The sequence below is a fragment of the Schistocerca nitens genome, chromosome 5, assembly GCF_023898315.1.
Source record: "Schistocerca nitens isolate TAMUIC-IGC-003100 chromosome 5, iqSchNite1.1, whole genome shotgun sequence".
Lineage (NCBI taxonomy): Eukaryota > Metazoa > Arthropoda > Insecta > Orthoptera > Acrididae > Schistocerca > Schistocerca nitens.
In genome coordinates, this window is record NC_064618.1 from 371,187,554 (window position 1) to 371,208,567 (window position 21,014).

The window sequence follows — 21,014 nt, forward strand, 5'->3', positions numbered from 1 at the left end:
TTGTAGGTGTCGCCATCGGCGCCAACCTTGTGTGAATGCTCTGAAAAGCTAATCATTTGCATATCACAGCATCTTCTTCCTGTCGGTTAAATTTCGCGTCTGTAGCACGTCATCTTCGTGGTGTAACAATTTTAATGGCCAGTAGTGTAGCTACCTCATATTCATGACTGCGAAAATAATCTGTATGGTTCTGAATCAATCAACACATAAAGTTGTCATGGAAGTGAACCTGCAGACCGACTTTCTTTACACAGATACTCCAGTAGCACAAGTACACATGCCTGAATACATTCTTGTCGCAATGGAACAATGGAGTGCAGAAGAAAATTTAAACATTCATCTTAAATTCGTTGGGTATCACTGTAACGTCAGAGCTGTTCTTTTTTTGTTAAATGAATGTTTTTAATGAACTTCATATTTTACTTCAATACTACGCAATGGCTCACTTAAATTTTCTTTCCCTTGCTCATTCTGTAAATTATTTTTCAAACAATTCAACAAATTTTGCTAATCTCTAATAGTTTTCATTAGAATAAATTTTGTTGTTTTAGTATAGTTAGAATCCTAAAGTAGTTTTAACACTAAGGTAGATTTTAGGATTTGAACCCGGATCCTACCACAGATAAAATGACGTTGATTGGTCTGGATACACACCCAACTTCAGATCCCTCAATATATTCACGAAAAACATGCAATAAACAAGTCTAGACAGAATGAGATTTTCACTCTGCAGCGGAGTGTTCAAAAATGGTTCAACAGCACTATGGGACTTAACTGCTGAGGTCATCAGTCCCCTAGAACTTAGAACTACTTAAACCTAGCTAACCTAAGAACATCACACATATCCATGCCCGAGGCAGGATTCGAACCTGCGACCGTAGCGGTCGCTCGGTTCCAGACTGTAGCTCCTAGAACAGCACGGCCACTCCGGTCGGCAAATGTAGATAGGCTTACACTTGGCTCTTCTTGCAATTAACAGTTGTCATGGAGCGTAATACTAGCATTCCACATATTTAAATGCAGAACCAACGTCCGTTCAAGGCTCTAGTTCCTTGTAATTGCAGATACTTAAGCCATACACCGACACCGGAATGGGTACGGTATGATGGCTAACGACCGACTGATACTTTTTTCTCATTTGGTGCGGTTTCTCCGCGCCCTCCTCTTTTACACTGGTCCACTGTTGCCTCTCTAATACAGAGGAACTTTCCTTCATCTTTACTTACTCTGTCGCAATTCTGGCTATCGACTCTATACACACATATGATTAGTGTCATTTATCACCAAGATTGTTTCGATTACGCTGCAGAATTATGCTGGGAAGCCCTTACACATCAACCATATAGTCCCGTCTCTCTCCCTACGAGTTCCACATTTTTGGAGTCCTGAAGAAAGACATTCGTGACTCTCGATTTGCTTCGGACGAAGAGGAGCACGTCTGGGTACAATCACGGCCCTGTAGGCAACCGCAAACATTTTCCCATGGAGGCACTGACTGTCTTATCTCACAGTGTGACAATTACACTCCTGGAAATGGAAAAAAGAACACATTGACACCGGTGTGTCAGACCCACCATACTTGCTCCGGACACTGCGAGAGGGCTGTACAAGCAATGATCACACGCACGGCACAGCGGACACACCAGGAACCGCGGTGTTGGCCGTCGAATGGCGCTAGCTGCGCAGCATTTGTGCACCGCCGCCGTCAGTGTCAGCCAGTTTGCCGTGGCATACGGAGCTCCATCGCAGTCTTTAACACTGGTAGCATGCCGCGACAGCGTGGACGTGAACCGTATGTGCAGTTGACGGACTTTGAGCGAGGGCGTATAGTGGGCATGCGGGAGGCCGGGTGGACGTACCGCCGAATTGCTCAACACGTGGGGCGTGAGGTCTCCACAGTACATCGATGTTGTCGCCAGTGGTCGGCGGAAGGTGCACGTGCCCGTCGACCTGGGACCGGACCGCAGCGACGCACGGATGCACGCCAAGACCGTAGGATCCTACGCAGTGCCGTAGGGGACCGCACCGCCACTTCCCAGCAAATTAGGGACACTGTTGCTCCTGGGGTATCGACGAGGACCATTCGCAACCGTCTCCATGAAGCTGGGCTACGGTCCCGCACACCGTTAGGCCGTCTTCCGCTCACGCCCCAACATCGTGCAGCCCGCCTCCAGTGGTGTCGCGACAGGCGTGAATGGAGGGACGAATGGAGACGTGTCGTCTTCAGCGATGAGAGTCGCTTCTGCCTTGGTGCCAATGATGGTCGTATGCGTGTTTGGCGCCGTGCAGGTGAGCGCCACAATCAGGACTGCATACGACCGAGGCACACAGGGCCAACACCCGGCATCATGGTGTGGGGAGCGATCTCCTACACTGGCCGTACACCACTGGTGATCGTCGAGGGGACACTGAATAGTGCACGGTACATCCAAACCGTCATCGAACCCATCGTTCTGCCATTCCTAGACCGGCAAGGGAACTTGCTGTTCCAACAGGACAATGCACGTCCGCATGTATCCCGTGCCACCCAACGTGCTCTAGAAGGTGTAAGTCAACTACCCTGGCCAGCAAGATCTCCGGATCTGTCCCCCATTGAGCATGTTTGGGACTGGATGAAGCGTCGTCTCACGCGGTCTGCACGTCCAGCACGAACGCTGGTCCAACTGAGGCGCCAGGTGGAAATGGCATGGCAAGCCGTTCCACAGGACTACATCCAGCATCTCTACGATCGTCTCCATGGGAGAATAGCAGCCTGCATTGCTGCGAAAGGTGGATATACACTGTACTAGTGCCGACATTGTGCATGCTCTGTTGCCTGTGTCTATGTGCCTGTGGTTCTGTCAGTGTGATCATGTGATGTATCTGACCCCAGGAATGTGTCAATAAAGTTTCCCCTTCCTGGGACAATGAATTCACGGTGTTCTTATTTCAATTTCCAGGAGTGTATATTAACAGTTATGGCGATTACTTTTGAAATAATAAAGTTTACTTACTTTTTTCCATCTATTTAATTTTCATTTGACTAACCCTTACAGGTACAGAAAATGTCCATATCCAGTGCAGAATTACACGTTAACACGAATATTAACATTATTTGCAAACAAGTGAAAATGACGAGTGGCTTGACGTGTTGGTGGTACATCATTTAGACGAGTCTGGACATGTGTCCCATGCAGCCGCGGTCCCGCGTTACTGAAAGTAATCGTGCTCAGTGTGCGTGGGCGCAGGAGGAGTAAGAAATGATGTGTTGCTGATTTCACCTCGACGCTTTTCTAAACTGGATCCACGCTTCGCGAACAAAACTGATGAGAATAATAGCTAACAAATAATCACCTAGTGGTGTGTTGTGTCGCCCAACCTATCGATGTGTGTGCCTGGAAGATCAACGATGCATTTCGGAACTGCTAGAGATGTAGTGTATCGAGGGATCATTGTTCCCTCATTTATTTCTTCTGCAGAGAAGAGAATATTAAGAACTGCATTAAGTTCTGTGATTGTGTTCCATACCTAATTCGCTATGAATACACGAACAGCTCCATTTCCCTCTGAGGTATACAGGCTGTTCGACAGTTGAAGATGCAAATGAGATGAGTACAGAACAAGGGAACAAGCAAATAATCCTAATAATCATAGGTCCGGAAACCACTGGTTTCCCGGATATGACGTATTACGACTGACACGAATATGTTAACAAATAAAATGTATTCCCTATACGAGAACAATATTGATGGGAGGTACGAGCAGGTATGATACATGGGCGGCGACGTCTAGAACTCGGGGTCTAGCCGTGGGTCGTGTGCGGATAGCAGAAGCATTTTAGGACAACGCTCGTGTACAGCGTGAAATCCGTGATCGAGCCCCGGTCCAGCGCAAATTTTCATTGTAGTCATTCTATTATACAGCTGGAAATGGTCCATATCTGCAACGAAAATGGTTCAAATGGCTCTGAGCGCTATTGGACTTAATATCTATGGTCATCAGTCCCCTAGAACTTAGAACTACTTAAACCTAACTAACCTAAGGACATCACACACATCCATGCCCGAGGCAGGATTCGAACCTGCGACCGTAGCGGTCACGCGGTTCCAGACTGAAGCACCTAGAGCCGCTCGGCCACGCCGGCCGGCTATCTGCAACGGCGAAGACATTTCATGTATTATGACTGAGTGCATGAACACCTTATAACTGAGTCCCCAAGGATCGAAACTGCAGATATGCACTTGAGGACCAAAACATTACACTAAGTGCCTCACGCACAGAGTTCAGCACGTCTCCTCGTCTATGCCCCTACACGCTCAAAAATCCCTAACGAGTCCCGAATGCTTTGAAAACCATCCCCAATGTGTTCTTCTGAGTTCACGACACTATCAAGATGGTGGGAATACACCAAAGCTTTTGAATATCCCTACAAAATAAAATCCAGCGGGTTCAAGTCAGGGGACTGGAAGGCCATGGTATTGACGAGCCACAACCTACGGTAAGAAAGGAAGAATGAATTGATTGTTGGTTTTAATAACGATCATCCTCCTTTAGGCCGGTATTACACTATCAAAATTCTTTGTCAAAGATTTAATCAAAGATGTGATCAAATATTCCGTCAAATATATTTGACAGAGATCTTTGACGTAGCGCTAGATAGTTTTCATCAAAGTTCAAGATGGCTGACATCAACAACTTATTAATCGCACCAGTTGCATGTACCACAACTGCACTGTGTGCACATGTGGAAGAGAAGCGGGGGGGAAAAAAGGAAACATACCAGGGTGAAGCCGTGGGTTTTACGACGACACGATAAAAACATTCAACAAAACTTGTTACGTGAGCTTATAGTGGAGGACGTCAATTCGTACATCAATTACTTAAGAATGGATGAGCATACATTTCTGTATGTGCTCAATGAAGTGTGTCCTCATATCACAAAGCACAATATTCACTTAAGAACTGCTACATCTGCAGAAGACAGGCTCACTGTAACACTCCGATTCCTTGCTATAGGAGAGTGTTGGGTTGGGTTAGGTTAGGTTAGGTTAGGTTAGGTCAGGTCAGGTCAGGTCAGGTCAGGTCTCCAATCTTCGTAATCTATTTTTGTATTCAGCATGCCTCACGTTCTAAAGCGCCTCATCAGCTTCATACATCTCTATTAATTTTGTAGTTGACGGCACACACCAATTGTTTTTACCGGCAATGTTTATAAAAACACTTCAGACGACAGAATGCTGCAGCGATGCTAGCGCTTCATGTGGTAACATGTCACATTGCAGTGAACAGAAGACAAGAGACTTCTTTGATCAAATCTACAGCGAGGCCCTAGATTTGATCAAATATTGGACGACATTTGACAAAGTTCCCTATTACACCATGAAATATCTTTGACAAAGATATTGGACAAAGATATTTGACAAAGAAATTTGATATTGTAATACCGGCCTTACCTCCTTTACCTCCAGATGACTTCTCACTGAGCACATTTGTTCTGTGCAAGCAGTACACGTGAGGCGCCTAGTTGTTTCCACTGCACTGTGTGGAATACGAAGGTTCTGTTATAGTTCACTAACCTGCTGTCTTCAAGTTAATGTCTCCAGCGCAGAAAACAGCACGCAGGTCGTAGGTTCTGTATCTTGAGGCTGAAACTGACTTTTTGCGAGGTTCTTTGGGATGCCCCTCGCGTATTTTAATATAGCCACACGAGAAGACTACATGATCTTAATACAACACCTTCTGAGACAGCAAAGTACATGACCAAACACAATGTTTACGAAAATGTATCTTTACACTATTTGTGGCACGTGTCTGTGTCTCATGACTACCGGAATGAATCTTTTATTCCGAATACAGGCAAACACATCCTGCCACAGACAACATGACTGTAAATCTCGACTGCCTAATCCACAGTGACGAACAGGAACTTAAATAAAAATTGGAAACACATCCTACGACAGACAACATGTCTGTTCTTCTCGACTGCCTAATCCAGAGTGACGAACAGCCCGAAACACTTCACGCGTCATACCAGAAAAGGCGTGACCCGAACGCTTCCGAAGTGATTCGTCCGCAATTTCGTCAGTTTTTTGCTTTTGATTTAAATTTTTTTAATAATTCTAAAATGACTGATTGATAGCAGTTGAGAGATATTTATATTAAAAAGTGAAGTTATTGCAATGAGTAGTTTAACCAATAATAATAACTATACTTTAACTTATTGGCGCCCTTGCTCCGAACACAGCAGCCAGTCACAGAGCAGTAGCATTATGCAGGCGGTCTTTCTCACGGGAAAGGTACCGAATCTATCTGCCACAGGTACCTAACACCACATTTCGTCATCTATATACTTCTTGCATCTCCACTGCTCTGGGAACAGTTTCTTGGAGCCTAATATGATGGCTGACTGAGCCAGAAATATTGCAAACCGATGCACATGCTGTCGACGATTCGTGCTGTTTATTCCTTGACAGTCACAAGAAAGTGTGCCGGTGCCCTAACATGCATGTATTCCACATACCTCTCCTTTCACCATAAGGAATATCATCCAAATACTTGGACATTAACAATGTTATAACACTGACTTGACTGTACTTTTGCATACGTCGTATCGGGCAAAGGTTTCTGGACATACACTTACAGGGGTTATTTGCTTGTTTCATTGCATTCTACTCGCTCCTACCTACAGTCAAACACCCTGTAGAATAGCGTGGACCTACCCCAATCGTCATGCGTTCATGTGACTTAGTTGGACCGTTTAAGCCTGGCAGTAAACAGTGGGGTCACTTCAGACAGGACATGACTTAGCAGTCAAATCACCATGCACAGAGGGCATGAGTCTCAAGCCACAAGATTGTGTATCTTCACTGTCTGTCGATAAGTAAACAACAAGACTGTCACGGTGTCTCGTTTCTTGACATTTTCATTGCTTAGATACCGTAGTACAGCAGGCGCGCAAAAAAAAATGCAGCACCCTCAAGGACTGTGTTCATTGGCACCAGGAATACGTGGATGCTGAAGAGCTGTACTGCCAGTGGTTCATTTGTCACCGTCATCAGTGATCAGATGGCACTCAGGAGGCCTGTTGTGGACCCTGTGTTTTTAGTTGGGGGTTGTTTGGAGGAGGAGACCAGACAGCGAGGTCATCGGTCTCGTCGGATTAGGGAAGGACCGGGAAGGAAGTCGGCCATGCCCTTTCAAAGGAAGGGTGTTTGACTGTAGGTAGGAGCGAGTAGAATGCAATGAAACAAGCAAATAACCCCTGTAAGTGTATGTCCAGAAACCTTTGCCTGGAGCGATTTAGGGAAACCCTGTGTTTTCACTCTACAGGCAGTAACTGTGCTGAGTTTAGTGGTGAACATTTTTTGCAACATTCATTTGAGGATACAGTCATTCCCAGTGACGCATACACATTCCTGGTGAACAGCTTCAGCCATCTGAACGAGGTCGCTTTATGGGCCCGCGGGGTGCTAGATGGACCTGTCGGCAGATTGCTGCAATGTAGGGCACAATGTATTGGTGACGTGTCGTTGCTTTCAGTAGTAGGCTTTGGAACATTCGCACACCAATAGCGCTGGAATCCACATAGAACAGACGCACGTCAAGATCGACGCACTGTGCGAGCAGCGGTGGCCGACGGAACATCTTAAGGGACAGAATTTGGGCACATCAGGGAAGACTGCGAGCCATCTGCTCGCAACAGGCCCAAGAATAGGTTGAACCTGGCCAAGCTACCGCTGACACCACGTCATCGTTGATCATGGCTATTCTGGTGTCGTGAAAGAATCGACCGGAGAGTGGAATGGCGCTGTGTTGTCTTAAGTGATGAAAATGGGCTCCGAGCGTATGAGAGCGACGAACATACGAGTACACATGTATGGTGCAGACCTGGCGAGCGACACGCGGGTCCCATCCCAGGCTTCATGATGGATGGTCATGAGTTACAACAGGATAAGTTACAACTCGCGGATACATTTGTAAGGTGGCCGATTTTAGCACCTTACACAATATTTATGCAGAAAATAATACACTACTGGCCATTAAAATTGCTACACCAAGAAGAAATGGAGATGATAAAAGGGTATTCATTGGACAAATATATTATACTAGAACTGACATGTGATTACATTTTCACGCAATTTGGGTGAATACATCCTCAGAAATCAGTACCCAGAACAACCACGTCTGGCCGTAATAACGGCCTTGATACGCCTGGGCATTGAGCCAAACAGAGCTTGGATGGCGTGTACAGGTACAGCTGCCCATGCAGCTTCAACACGATACCGCAGTTCATCAAGAATAGTGACTGGCGTATTGTGACGAGCCAGTTGCTCGGCCATCATTGACCAGACGTTTTCAGTTGGTGAGAGATCTGGAGAATGTGCTGGCCAGGGCAGAAGTCGAACATTTTCTGTATCCAGCGGTCGTGCATTATCCTGCTGAAATGTAGCGTTTTGCAGGGATCGAATGAAGGGTAGAGCCACGGGTCGTAACACATCTGAAATGTAACGTCCACTGTTCAAAGTTCCGTCAATGCGAACAAGAGGTGACCGAGACGTGTAACCAATGGCACCCCATACCATCACGCCGGGTGATACGCCAGTATGGCGATGACGAATACACGCTTCCAATGTGCGTTCACCGCGATGTCGCCAAACACGGGTGTGACCATCATGATACTGTAAACAGAACCTGGATTCATACGAAAAAAATGACGTTTTGCCATTCGTGCCCCCCGGTTCGTCGTTGAGTGCACCATCGCAGGCACTCCTGTCTGTGATGCAGCGTCAAGGGTAACCGCAGCCATTGTCTCCGAGCTGATAGTCCAAGCTGCTGCAAATGTCGTCGCACTGTTCGTGCAGATGGTTGTTGTCTTGCAAACGTCCCCATCTGTTGACTCAGGGATCGAGACGTGGCTGCACGATCCGCTACAGCCATGCGGATAAGATGCCTGTCATCTCGACTGCTAGTGATACGAGGCCGTTTGGATCCAGCACGGCGTTCCGTATTACCCTCCTGAATCCACCGATTCCATATTTTGCTAAAAGTCATTGGATCTCGACGAACGCGAGCAGCAATGTCGCCATACGATAAACCGCAATCGCGATAGGCTACAATCCGACCTTTATCAAAGTTGGAAACGTGAAGGTACGCATTTCTCCTCCTTACACGAGGCATCACAACAACGTTTCACCAGGCAACGACGGTCAACTGCTATTTGTGTATGAGAAATCGATTGGAAACTTTCCTCATGTCAGCACGTTGTAGGTGTCGCCACCGTCGCCAACCTTGTGTGAATGCTCTGAAAAGCTAATCAGTTGCATATCACAGCATCTTCTTCCTGTCAGTTAAATTTCGCGTCCGTAGCACGTCATCTTCGTGGTGTAACAATTTTAATGGCCAGTAGTGTATATGACAAGTACCTTGCGGACAGAGATAGCCATTTGACAGAACGATGCTAGTATCAACATGTCAAGGTTAACACTGGTACTTAAGATTTTAGAATCGTGCGTATTATCATTGGGAAGATGGTTGGACACAAGCGAGGTGGCCGGTAGCAGGCCGGTAGCAGACCGGTGCTTCACACGGCGGCTGCTTTGTCGGTTGAGTGACACTTGTGACCGCAGGGGGTATTGGGGGGGCCTGACACCTCACAGGTGGAAGAAGAGAGAGGGCGTATGTGCGAGAGAGAGAGCGAGAGAGAGAGAGACTGTTTCCCTCCGTTGCGGATGACGGGACACAAATACGGCGTGCCCATGAAAGGTGGGTGTCCCGCGCGAAATTTTAGAGTCCTGATTGGCCAAAACCCGAGTATGGATACATGTGCGAGGAACGGCAAAGTTTGGCGGCAACGAGATCGGGACTCTGGTGTCGGCGGTGGTGCGACGCGGACGCTGAACGTCTGCTACGCAAGAGCTCACACAGTGGAAAGGCAACATCACGCTGGTGCCTGGCACGACTGTCGTAATCCACGAATTATGGTGATATTAGAGCAAACAGCTGGCAAAGTAGGGCACTGTAATTGCAAGTGCGTACGCGTTCCACTAGCTCTTTGATTGAGCTCTCTGATTCTGTGTGCGTCTAGGTGGAACTTCAGTAAAACCACTTGCGTGGCCAGCATTAACCTAAGTAAATTAGGGAAAGGGACGATTAGGGATAGAGTCTCCATTGTGCCAACAGTAGGATAGTTAGTTTAGGGAATTAATTTTATTGTAATGTTTTAGGTTACGAATATTGCTCATTCTGTTTTTTAATGAATAAATGTAAGATTTAATAACAGACCATAATCAAAGCATTATTACTTCCATAGGTGGCGAACTACTGATAGAATAAGGGTTTTATTAATAAAAAAATTATCATATTAATTCGATGCAAACGATACTGGGGGTACATTCGCGCTTTTAAACAGAGCCGATGTCAGATAGCAGCAACGAAACAAGAAGTTTCATATTCATTACACCCCTGTACGTTGCACATTAGGTCTTTATGTGGGGTAGAGTAACCAATGCCCTCTACATTGCAAACTGTTATTTCCGTGCTACTGCCATTTCTTCGTCAGACGGTGATGCGCTTTTTCATCAGGACAGTGCACGTCCACTTATAGCCGTGCCGCGACACAACTTGCTCTCCGTTGTGTTCGAAAGCTGCCCTGACCATCAAGATCACCAGATCTTCGCCAACTGAACACGTATGAGACATGATGAAGCGGAAACTTTCTCGTTTTACAGGGCCTGCAGGAATTACTGCAGCAAAAGGCCCAAGGCACTTGGGACAGTCGGCACCTTTGTGATCGTTTGCATGAGGGGGTATAATATGTGTAATGATGCGACTGTTTGGGCAGCCTTTACTGTGATACGTGTGTTTCATTTGGCCTGAATTTGTTTCACTTACTCCTACGATGATGAACTACCTGTCACCTTACTTGTCAATAAAATGACCTTGTCTTTGAGGGTGTTGCATATTTTTCCTGGCAGCGTAACTTGTCGTAATCTTAATTTTTAGCATGCCGTAGATTGTGGTGAAACAAGCGCTGTGTCACTGGAGAAATACAGGGGCGATCGAGCATGTCGGGACTTACCGCAGTTCACTGCAAGTAGCGCCACGTCACCACAACGCGACTGTGCGTAGCACACAAATATTGCACCATATTTTCAGAATGAAATTAAAAGTTAAAGTTGCTTTTCCAAGCTTTGTTAACATGTGCTTTAATATATTAATTTGTAAACTGTCAAATCTCAGAATGATCAGGTCAATATTTTTCCCTAAATACATCGTTTTAAGACAAAAATAAGTGGCGTTAAATAATAAAGCTAGAAACCCAAAAATTTGTCATAATGTGCAGATGTATGTCAAAATTAACGGCTACAAGTCTCAAGTTGATTAAAGAAATATTTTTTTTTGTCAGAATCCGCTTTTTTTAAGAAAAATTGGAGGTGCTAAAAATAAGACTTAGAAATATGAAAATTTGTAGGAAGCTTCAGTTGAACATAAAAATATTAATTATGTTACCCCATTGAGCTACCTCTAATAGTTTTCGAGTAATTTGAAGAAAACTTAATTTGGAACTAAAATGTTCTTATTTGTAGTAGATTAAGTATCTGTTATATTAATGCTAGGAAGTTTTGGTTACAGCACGTGATGAAACCTATTAAATAATACATCTATAGCAAGTTTCAAGGCCTGGATGTAAATAATAATAAATACAAGGTCTCCTAAAGTTGTAGTTCAGAGGTCACGTTCTACTGTCAGTTCGGTTCTGAAAATTCTAGATGGCAAAGTTTAAATGCAGGCGAGCTAAAGCTTTTTCTGTGATTTTAACCAACTTAACTACATGTGTACAAAAATTACAATGATTCTCAATTAATACACGTGTTATAACATATGTGTCCGAGAAAGGGGCCATGTAGAGGCTGCTACCGTGGACATAGGGCGGTTGACGGGAGGTGTTACCTTGGACATCCGCTGCGCTACATACAGGAATACAGCGCGAGAGGCAAGACTAGGCTTCACTTTGCACTCAGCCACTGCGCGATCCGCGTAAGTCAAACGCCGGAGTGCACGCTGCCTCGGATGATGTCAGCGACAGCCTGTTACTAAACGCTTATTTTCAGTAAAAATAGAAAGTGAACTCGCGAGGACTGCGCACCATCCTGGATCCCTTAGATTTTGCAGAAGTAACTGTTACTGTGCCGCTCGTAATGTTAACTAATCTGTGTGGCAAGTGATGACATTTTCCACTTTTGTGGATAGCAATTATTTTGATTATCAGAAGACAGGGCGAAGGACAATTTAATAGGAACTTACTGTAGAGGTCCCCTCTGAACTGCTCATAGTGCTGTTTAGGATAGAGATTTATTGTCAGTATTAACATAATGAATATTGCAATGCAGAGCTAGTGAAACTGTACCAAAAATATCTATCAATTAGAACTCAAAAATTTTCATTTATAATGATAGTCATGATCCTGCTGGGCAAATAGAGAACAGAAACATTTCTTTCAGTGGGACCAGACAAGAATATGGATATGCAGACTGGTAACTATGGTTAGTATGTTCTCCATCGCTTTCTGGCTGACCACAGAAATACACTCCTGGAAATTGAAATAAGAACACCGTGAATTCATTGTCCCAGGAAGGGGAAACTTTATTGACAAATTCCTGGGGTCAGATACATCACATGATCACACTGACAGAACCACAGGCACATAGACACAGGCAACAGAGCATGCACAATGTCGGCACTAGTACAGTGTATATCCACCTTTCGCAGCAATGCAGGCTGCTATTCTCCCATGGAGACGATCGTAGAGATGCTGGATGTAGTCCTGTGGAACGGCTTGCCATGCCATTTCCACCTGGCGCCTCAGTTGGACCAGCGTTCGTGCTGGACGTGCAGACCGCGTGAGACGACGCTTCATCCAGTCCCAAACATGCTCAATGGGGGACAGATCCGGAGATCTTGCTGGCCAGGGTAGTTGACTTACACCTTCTAGAGCACGTTGGGTGGCACGGGATACATGCGGACGTGCATTGTCCTGTTGGAACAGCAAGTTCCCTTGCCGGTCTAGGAATGGTAGAACGATGGGTTCGATGACGGTTTGGATGTACCGTGCACTATTCAGTGTCCCCTCGACGATCACCAGTGGTGTACGGCCAGTGTAGGAGTTCGCTCCCCACACCATGATGCCGGGTGTTGGCCCTGTGTGCCTCGGTCGTATGCAGTCCTGATTGTGGCGCTCACCTGCACGGCGCCAAACACGCATACGACCATCATTGGCACCAAGGCAGAAGCGACTCTCATCGCTGAAGACGACACGTCTCCATTCGTCCCTCCATTCACGCCTGTCGCGACACCACTGGAGGCGGGCTGCACGATGTTGGGGCGTGAGCGGAAGACGGCCTAACGGTGTGCGGGACCGTAGCCCAGCTTCATGGAGACGGTTGCGAATGGTCCTCGCCGATACCCCAGGAGCAACAGTGTCCCTAATTTGCTGGGAAGTGGCGGTGCGGTCCCCTACGGCACTGCGTAGGATCCTACGGTCTTGGCGTGCATCCGTGCGTCGCTGCGGTCCGGTCCCAGGTCGACGGGCACGTGCACCTTCCGCCGACCACTGGCGACAACATCGATGTACTGTGGAGACCTCACGACCCACGTGTTGAGCAATTCGGCGGTACGTCCACCCGGCCTCCCGCATGCCCACTATACGCCCTCGCTCAAAGTCCGTCAACTGCACATACGGTTCACGTCCACGCTGTCGCGGCATGCTACCAGTGTTAAAGACTGCGATGGAGCTCCGTATGCCACGGCAAACTGGCTGACACTGACGGCGGCGGTGCACAAATGCTGCGCAGCTAGCGCCATTCGACGGCCAACACCGCGGTTCCTGGTGTGTCCGCTGTGCCGTGCGTGTGATCATTGCTTGTACAGCCCTCTCGCAGTGTCCGGAGCAAGTATGGTGGGTCTGACACACCGGTGTCAATGTGTTCTTTTTTCCATTTCCAGGAGTGTAGTTTCTAGGCTCTTGTAAAAGATGGCGAACAATATTCCAATATTTACAGCAATTCAAGAATATTCTAATATTTCAAATATTTTCTCCTATTACTTATGGCTGTTTATATATTACTATTATTGTTGTTATTAACCTTCTGCCCCACAACATGTCTATGATTTTAATAATAATAACAGTAAAATATGTAAACAATTTTGATATGACAATGATAACTTGTTTACGTTACTGCTTAATACATGGCTTTAACTTAACTTCTAAGAATTTGTAGTTCACAAACACATATAATTCGAAAATAATTCATCTGAAAAATTGAATTTTACGTATATAATGAGCTGATTTAAGAACAGTAAGACCAATAGACTCACAAAAAGTTGACAATGCCGTAAATTACAAAATATGAAATCGAAAGATGCGCTCACTAATAATAGTATTTTGCAGTAGTGGAGCAACAGGGTTATGGCCCCATGTTGCATTGTAGCCAAATTTATTCAAGACAGCGGATCCAAGATGGCGGTGGTAGATGTGGCAACATCGCAATGACGTCATGGCGGAAAAATCAAATTGTAGAGGGAAATGGGTTGCTTGGGCTACCCCCACTAACCCAAGAAAATGGCGGGAAAAAATTTCGGGAAAAAAGGTCACTTGGGCTACCTCCTCTAACCTAAGTCATCCAACCACCACCTATTCCTCGGAATTGGCGGAAAAAGGACTCTGCTTGTGCTGGGGTGCTGGATAGGATGGATGTAAGCCTTTATTTTGCATGCATTGTTTATTTAAACAATTTGAGTAGTCATGGGCAGTAGCCCCATCCAGTGTGTTCACCATGAGGTCCAGAGTCCAAATGACATAGTACACAGTGCCACCACCAGAGGGCACTATCATCCCTACCCCCTCCCTTCTCATGATGTAATCCAAGAAAGTGGTCCAGAAAAAAAGGTGGAAACCAATAGGAACCCTGAATCCTTAGACTTCAGCCAGTAGAATGGCAGTATCTGATAATGTGATTGGAGAGGGTATAGGACAGGCTCAGTAGCTCTGCGACCTCAGTCTCAGTCAGTCAGCCAGCAGCAGCAGCAGAAGAAGAAGAAGAAGGAGAAGAAGAACCATGAAGCATCAACAGCAGTCACACTCCAGCACTGACCTGCAGAACAGGAAGAAACAGAAAAGTAAGTACCTCACACCACAATTTTGTCTGTGGTTAGCATTATCATTATTGATGTTTTTCGTCTTGATCTGTATGTAACGCTTCCTTCTCTTTTTTCAGTAGTAGCCCTTGACACGTCCAAATCTGCAAGGGCGAGCGCCAACAAGTCGACCTCTACCGCCTCCAGGCTTGTAGCAACCTCAACTGCTATCTTGTCAAGACCTGCACTGACCTCTCGATCTGCGGCAACAACAACCTCCAACATGTCTGAACCTGTAGTGACCCCGTGGGATCCTGTAGCGCAGATAACCCACTTGCTGGAGCAGGACAAGGAACTGTTATTGTCTGTCCCACTTGTCGATTTGTGTGATGTGGACAAGCAGTCTGCTCCCAAAACATCGAACACTGCTGGTGGTCCTAAACAACAGCAAGACAGAGGACAGTACTTGTCACTGACATACGATCCATCTCAGCAGAGCATCCCTGTGCTAGTGCCAGCTTAGAGTGCAGATGCTGTGGATAAGAAGGTATCAAGTGTACCCATGTTTTTCAGTTCTACATATAATTTAACTCTCAGTGGAACGAAACATGTAAACATGGATATAGAAGCACATCATTACTGGGGCTTGGATGGGAAAATAGAAATTGAAAATGCATCGAAGGGTGTTAAAGTGTTCGACTGTGGCGAAATATGTTGTGCATCAATCAGCAGATGACTACAGAGTATTATCCAACTCATACCTCCCCCTCTCCCCCCCCTCAGACATTCACCTCACTGGTGTGACACTATGTATCGCAACAGTGTATGATGGCTCTGCACTATGTGTGAAATCGTGGAGCAAGTGTGTGTATCTATAGCACGCCTCAGTTATGAATTTATATGATCTGGATACTGCGCTACACCTTGGATTGGATAGATTGAGTTGTTGGTTGCTGAGCATAGACTCGTCATACAATCATGTTGTAAACTTCCTACATGTGTGTAGTGTACATGTTGATGATTTGGAGCAGTACCTTTATTTGCACAGGAACACAGAACCAAAAGAGAAACAGGTTAAATGTGCATGTGAAAAACCCGAGTACTGTGAGGCACCCATTGGCTTGAAGGAGATATGTGTGATATTTATTGCACACCAAAAAACTCTGTTTAGGAAATACTGTACAGGTGAAAAGGGGAAAATAAAGAAAGAGTCTGATGTTTTTTTTAAATACTGCATCCGATGAATGATATTTAAATAAATAATGTATAAAAATCTCAAACTATATTTTAATTCATACCTCTCTCATTATAGTCCTAGCATTACACTTATTAATATCATCATTATTTTTCGATGCTACATCTGCAATGAAGCAGCAGCAGCAGCAGCAGCAGACAGTTACCCCAAACATCTCCTCATCAGTCATTGACAAAATGAACGAAGTTACTCTTCATGGGTCACATATATATAGCCGATTTCTCTTTGTAGCCAATATAGCTCAGTTGGTTAAGTGATGGAGCTATAGTGGCTACACATACTATTACCATCCCTTCACATGTACCTTGCTATATACGCCAATTACTTGTCAGTACCTGCCGTAGTTAGTATTACGGCAGGGTGAGTGAAACATCCTCATCACAAGGACTTTGTTGTCAGTGACTGGTCCTGTGAAGATGCAAAACAAGACCTGAAGAAGAATGGAATACTCCTTCCTGATAATATACGAGTAATTATTGTAGGTCCTTTCAGTTGTGGCAAGACTAATGCCCTCCTGACGCTTCTAACACATGCAGATGGAGTCCGAGTTTAACGTGTTTGTGTATTCTCAAAAACACTGTTTCAGCCCAAATATCAGCTATTACAGGAGATATTGCGCGGTGTAAATGGTGTTACATACATGACATTCAGTGAAATCGGTGATGTCCCCCCCCCCACCCACCCCCACCTGCAAAAGCAAAGCCAAACACTGTCTTGATATTTGACGGTGTTGCTGTGGAAAACCAAGACCAAATTCGAAAATATTTCTGTTTCGGTCGTCCTATGAGTGCTGATCTATTTTATCTAAGCCAAACATATCCAGAATCCCGAAACAGTTGGTTGGAGATAATGCAAACCTCATTATAGCCTTCAAACAAGACAATCTGAATTTAAAACGCATTTACCAGGCAGCCTTCAAACAAGACAATCTGAATTTAAAACGCATTTACAAGGCACATGTAGGAACTGACATGTCGTTCAATGATTTTGTAAAGATATATGCTGACTGCTGGAATCATACACAGTGGGGGTTTCTCGTTATTGATAAAACAAGAAAACTAAATGATGGTAAGTACAGGCGAACTTTCATGAGTTTCTGTATATATGGCCTGGTAAGAGAGGTGAGTATATCAGTATACGCTGTACCATGGACAAATTCGCACGCATGTCTAGCTCGCAACCCGAGAGAATGGGTGTACACAGACTGAACCTTCGCTTGTACATGGATGCGAAAATTCAGGCTATTGAGCATAAAGTTGGAGTTATGTGCAGGGAAACAGAGACGTATTACCAGACTCTTCTGAGAATGGTCATTGCGTTAAATGAGTTAGTTAATGTAATCGGTAAGAAAGTAACCGATTTGTTGAGAAGGGGGAGCAGGCATATAATAAGAGAAAGAATAGCGGATACATAAAGCCTCACACTGCGGAGACGTCTGATCAGTATACACCGAGATGTCAACGAAGCAGAAAGCCATCCAGGTGCGGAAAGAGGTTCGAGAGAAATTGTGGTTGCTAAGGTTAGGGCATATGACTCGACAGCAAAGACTAAAAGAGACCTTTAAGCCATTTACTGAATCTCTCAGGTAGCTCTCAGCAAAAACAAAACCACACGATATCGATGGTGCTGTCATTGACGAATTCATTACTCGTCACGCCCCTGGTAAGATATATAGAACATTCGGCGTTAGCAGGCGAAGACCGTACATGTTGGGCATGTATCCTATAAAAGTAACTGATGACAGATTAGTGATAGGCGCTTTGAGAGAACAACTGACTTAATGAATCTTATTTTCCTAAGACCTAACAAAAACCAATAAATTATTCAGTTAGTGACAGAGAAATGTACCGTGAAATACTGCATTTGACTGATGTACATAAGATAGCAAAAAGTCTGAGCAACAAGAAATATAAAACCATTATAAAAGCAGAATTTGATGGCGAAAACAACAAGGCGTGTGTGAATGCCTAACGGACCAAACTACTGAGGTCATCGATTCCTAAACTTACACACTACTTAAACTAACTTAACCTAACTAATGCTAAGAACAACACACACACCCATGTCCGAGTGAGGACTCGAACATCCGGTGGGACTGACCGCGCAATCCGTGACATTGCGCCTCAAACCACGCGGCCACTCCGCGCGGCGCAACAACAACAGCAACAACAACAGCAGCAGTGGCGATAGTATTGATATTGAGCGTAAAACAGTGAATAATCGGATCCCGATGTATAAATATTATGACGACCCCAACGAGCAATAGCTAGGGCTGCACATGGCATCAGCTGCTGCAGGTAATACAGCTCATTCGAATGAGGCCGTTTCAGCAATCTCTGAGCTTAGAGAGAGATGTATCATCGAATAAATATGGAGACAGTAGTTCGAGAACTGCACAACCCAGCACGCAAAACTTACCCTTGTAGGCTTGTTATGATTAATGGTTTGGATGACTTATGAGAGGCTGATCTTGTAGATGAAATATTCACATGAGAATAATGGCTCAAATGGTTCAAATGGTTCTGAGCACTATGGGACTTTAATTCTGAGGTCATAAGCGGTTCTAGGCGCTCAGTCCGGAACCGCGCGACTGCTATGGTCGCAGGTTCGAATCCTGCCTCGGGCATGGATGTGTGTGATGTCCTTAGGTTAATTAGGTTTAAGTACTTCTAAGTTCTAGGGGACTGATGACCACAGCTGCTAAGTCCCACAGCGCTCAGAGCAATTTGAACCATCAGTTGGCTTGAAACCTCGCAATGACGTCCTCACTCAATATAACCAGTCCAGTAGAGTAGAGTAGATCGGGGGGAGATGCCTATCGGGGTGAGATGCCTAAGCTGGGATTTACGCCGGCTCTCAACAGACCGCGACACTAACCTGCACGGCAATCGCTAGCTGTAGTATGGGGCGAAGGCAGCTCCGTGTTTCGCTGTGGTACTTGTTTCTCCGCTTTGGAAGCAACAAATACAATGTAAGAGCTAAAACTGACGCCTTCTTAATAGTGCACAGCTATTTTCAAGAGCGTACGAGCGTCTGAATAATGTAGAAGAGCCAAATGCTGCACATGTTGAACGTAGAGGATACTTTGTAGTTTAAGTTGCCATCCACCGTTGCCACACAACAGCCATGTTGTGCCAGTCATGGTAAGTGGCATCTCACCCCGATCCTCGGGAGAGACGCCACTGTTTTGTGGGGGTAAGATGCCGAATCGTATCCCCCAGGTACACAGACTTTCTTTTGGTAAGAAATGCCTCGAACGTATGTTAGAACATCAAACAGGGGCCAGTGGTCTGAATAATCGCTACAAATGGCTATGGAACGTGTAAGGACTGATGGAATGAATTGTTTTGAGCGTCCCAAGAATATGGGATCCCATATAGAACTCTGAAACGACGTCTGTTGAAGAAAGATGAAAGGAAGCATGGCATATGCCCACAAAGTAAGCAGTATTCTATTAATTATGTTTTCTTTGATTATGGAGCAAAATGAGAATAATTTCTAACCGAAATAAAATTCACCTAAACATTAATGATTGAATTACACTTTTGTAATTGCTCAAACTTTTCTCAGTGATGAATAACTATCACATAATAATTATTGTTATGATTGGTGAAGAGAATGAGAAACTATTGCTCACTTACATAAGACAGTTGCAAATGTGTGGATTTCCACTCTTCCTAGGCTGGTATTCCAGTTTGCAAACAGAAATGGAATTCCTCATAGATTTTCTAAATAAAATCAAATGGCATGTTGGGACTGGTTACAGTCCTTTCTGTAACGTACCCCACAGCTAGCTATGAAGAAGCTACAAGGTCTCTCTATTGATAGGGCTATGGGAATGACTAGAGAAGCTATTGCAGCATATTTTTCTTTAGTTCTGGAAGTCTTAACGGCAAATTATTTACTGGATAAGCCTGGCCGCCTGTACAACAAGGACAAAACTGGGTTTCAGATGAATCCTAGGCCAGACAAAGTGATAACAGTAAAAGGTTCGCCTTCTTTGAATCAAGTAACTTCCCAAGAAAATGGGGAAACCATAACGGTAATCACTTGCTGCAAGCAACTTCATTCCTCCAGCAAGCATTTTAAAAGGTAAAAGAAAGAAGTCTGCGTGGGAGGATGGACTTCCGAATGGTTCGATTGTATTTATGAATGAGAGATCAGGGTATGTCAACTCTGATATATTCATGAGTTGGATGAAAGACCACTTTATTCCCAGAGAACAACAAGGAAAAGTAATTCTGCTTCTCACATTCTACTGATCCAGATATGCTTGAACTTGCAACAGAAAATTATGTGATCATGATTTGTTTACTTCCGCATTCAACACACTACCTTCAGCTTCTTAACAGGCGTGTTTTCAAATTACTGAAACAAGCTTTTTACAGGACAATGCGAAACTGGACATTGTGTCATCCTGGACGTAAAGTCTCAAGAGCACAGTTCCCAGTCTTCCTCAGCGAAACCTGGAAGAAAGCTGCAGTTCCACCCAATGCTCAATCTGGATTTGAAGTTTGTGGCTTTTACCCATACAACCCGGAAATAATTCCAGAGGAGGCATTTCAAATTTCTGATCTGGCTGCTACTGGTGTGTCAGACAAGAATGAAGGATATAACACCGACTGTAGAGGATGTGTTCAGGTTGTTC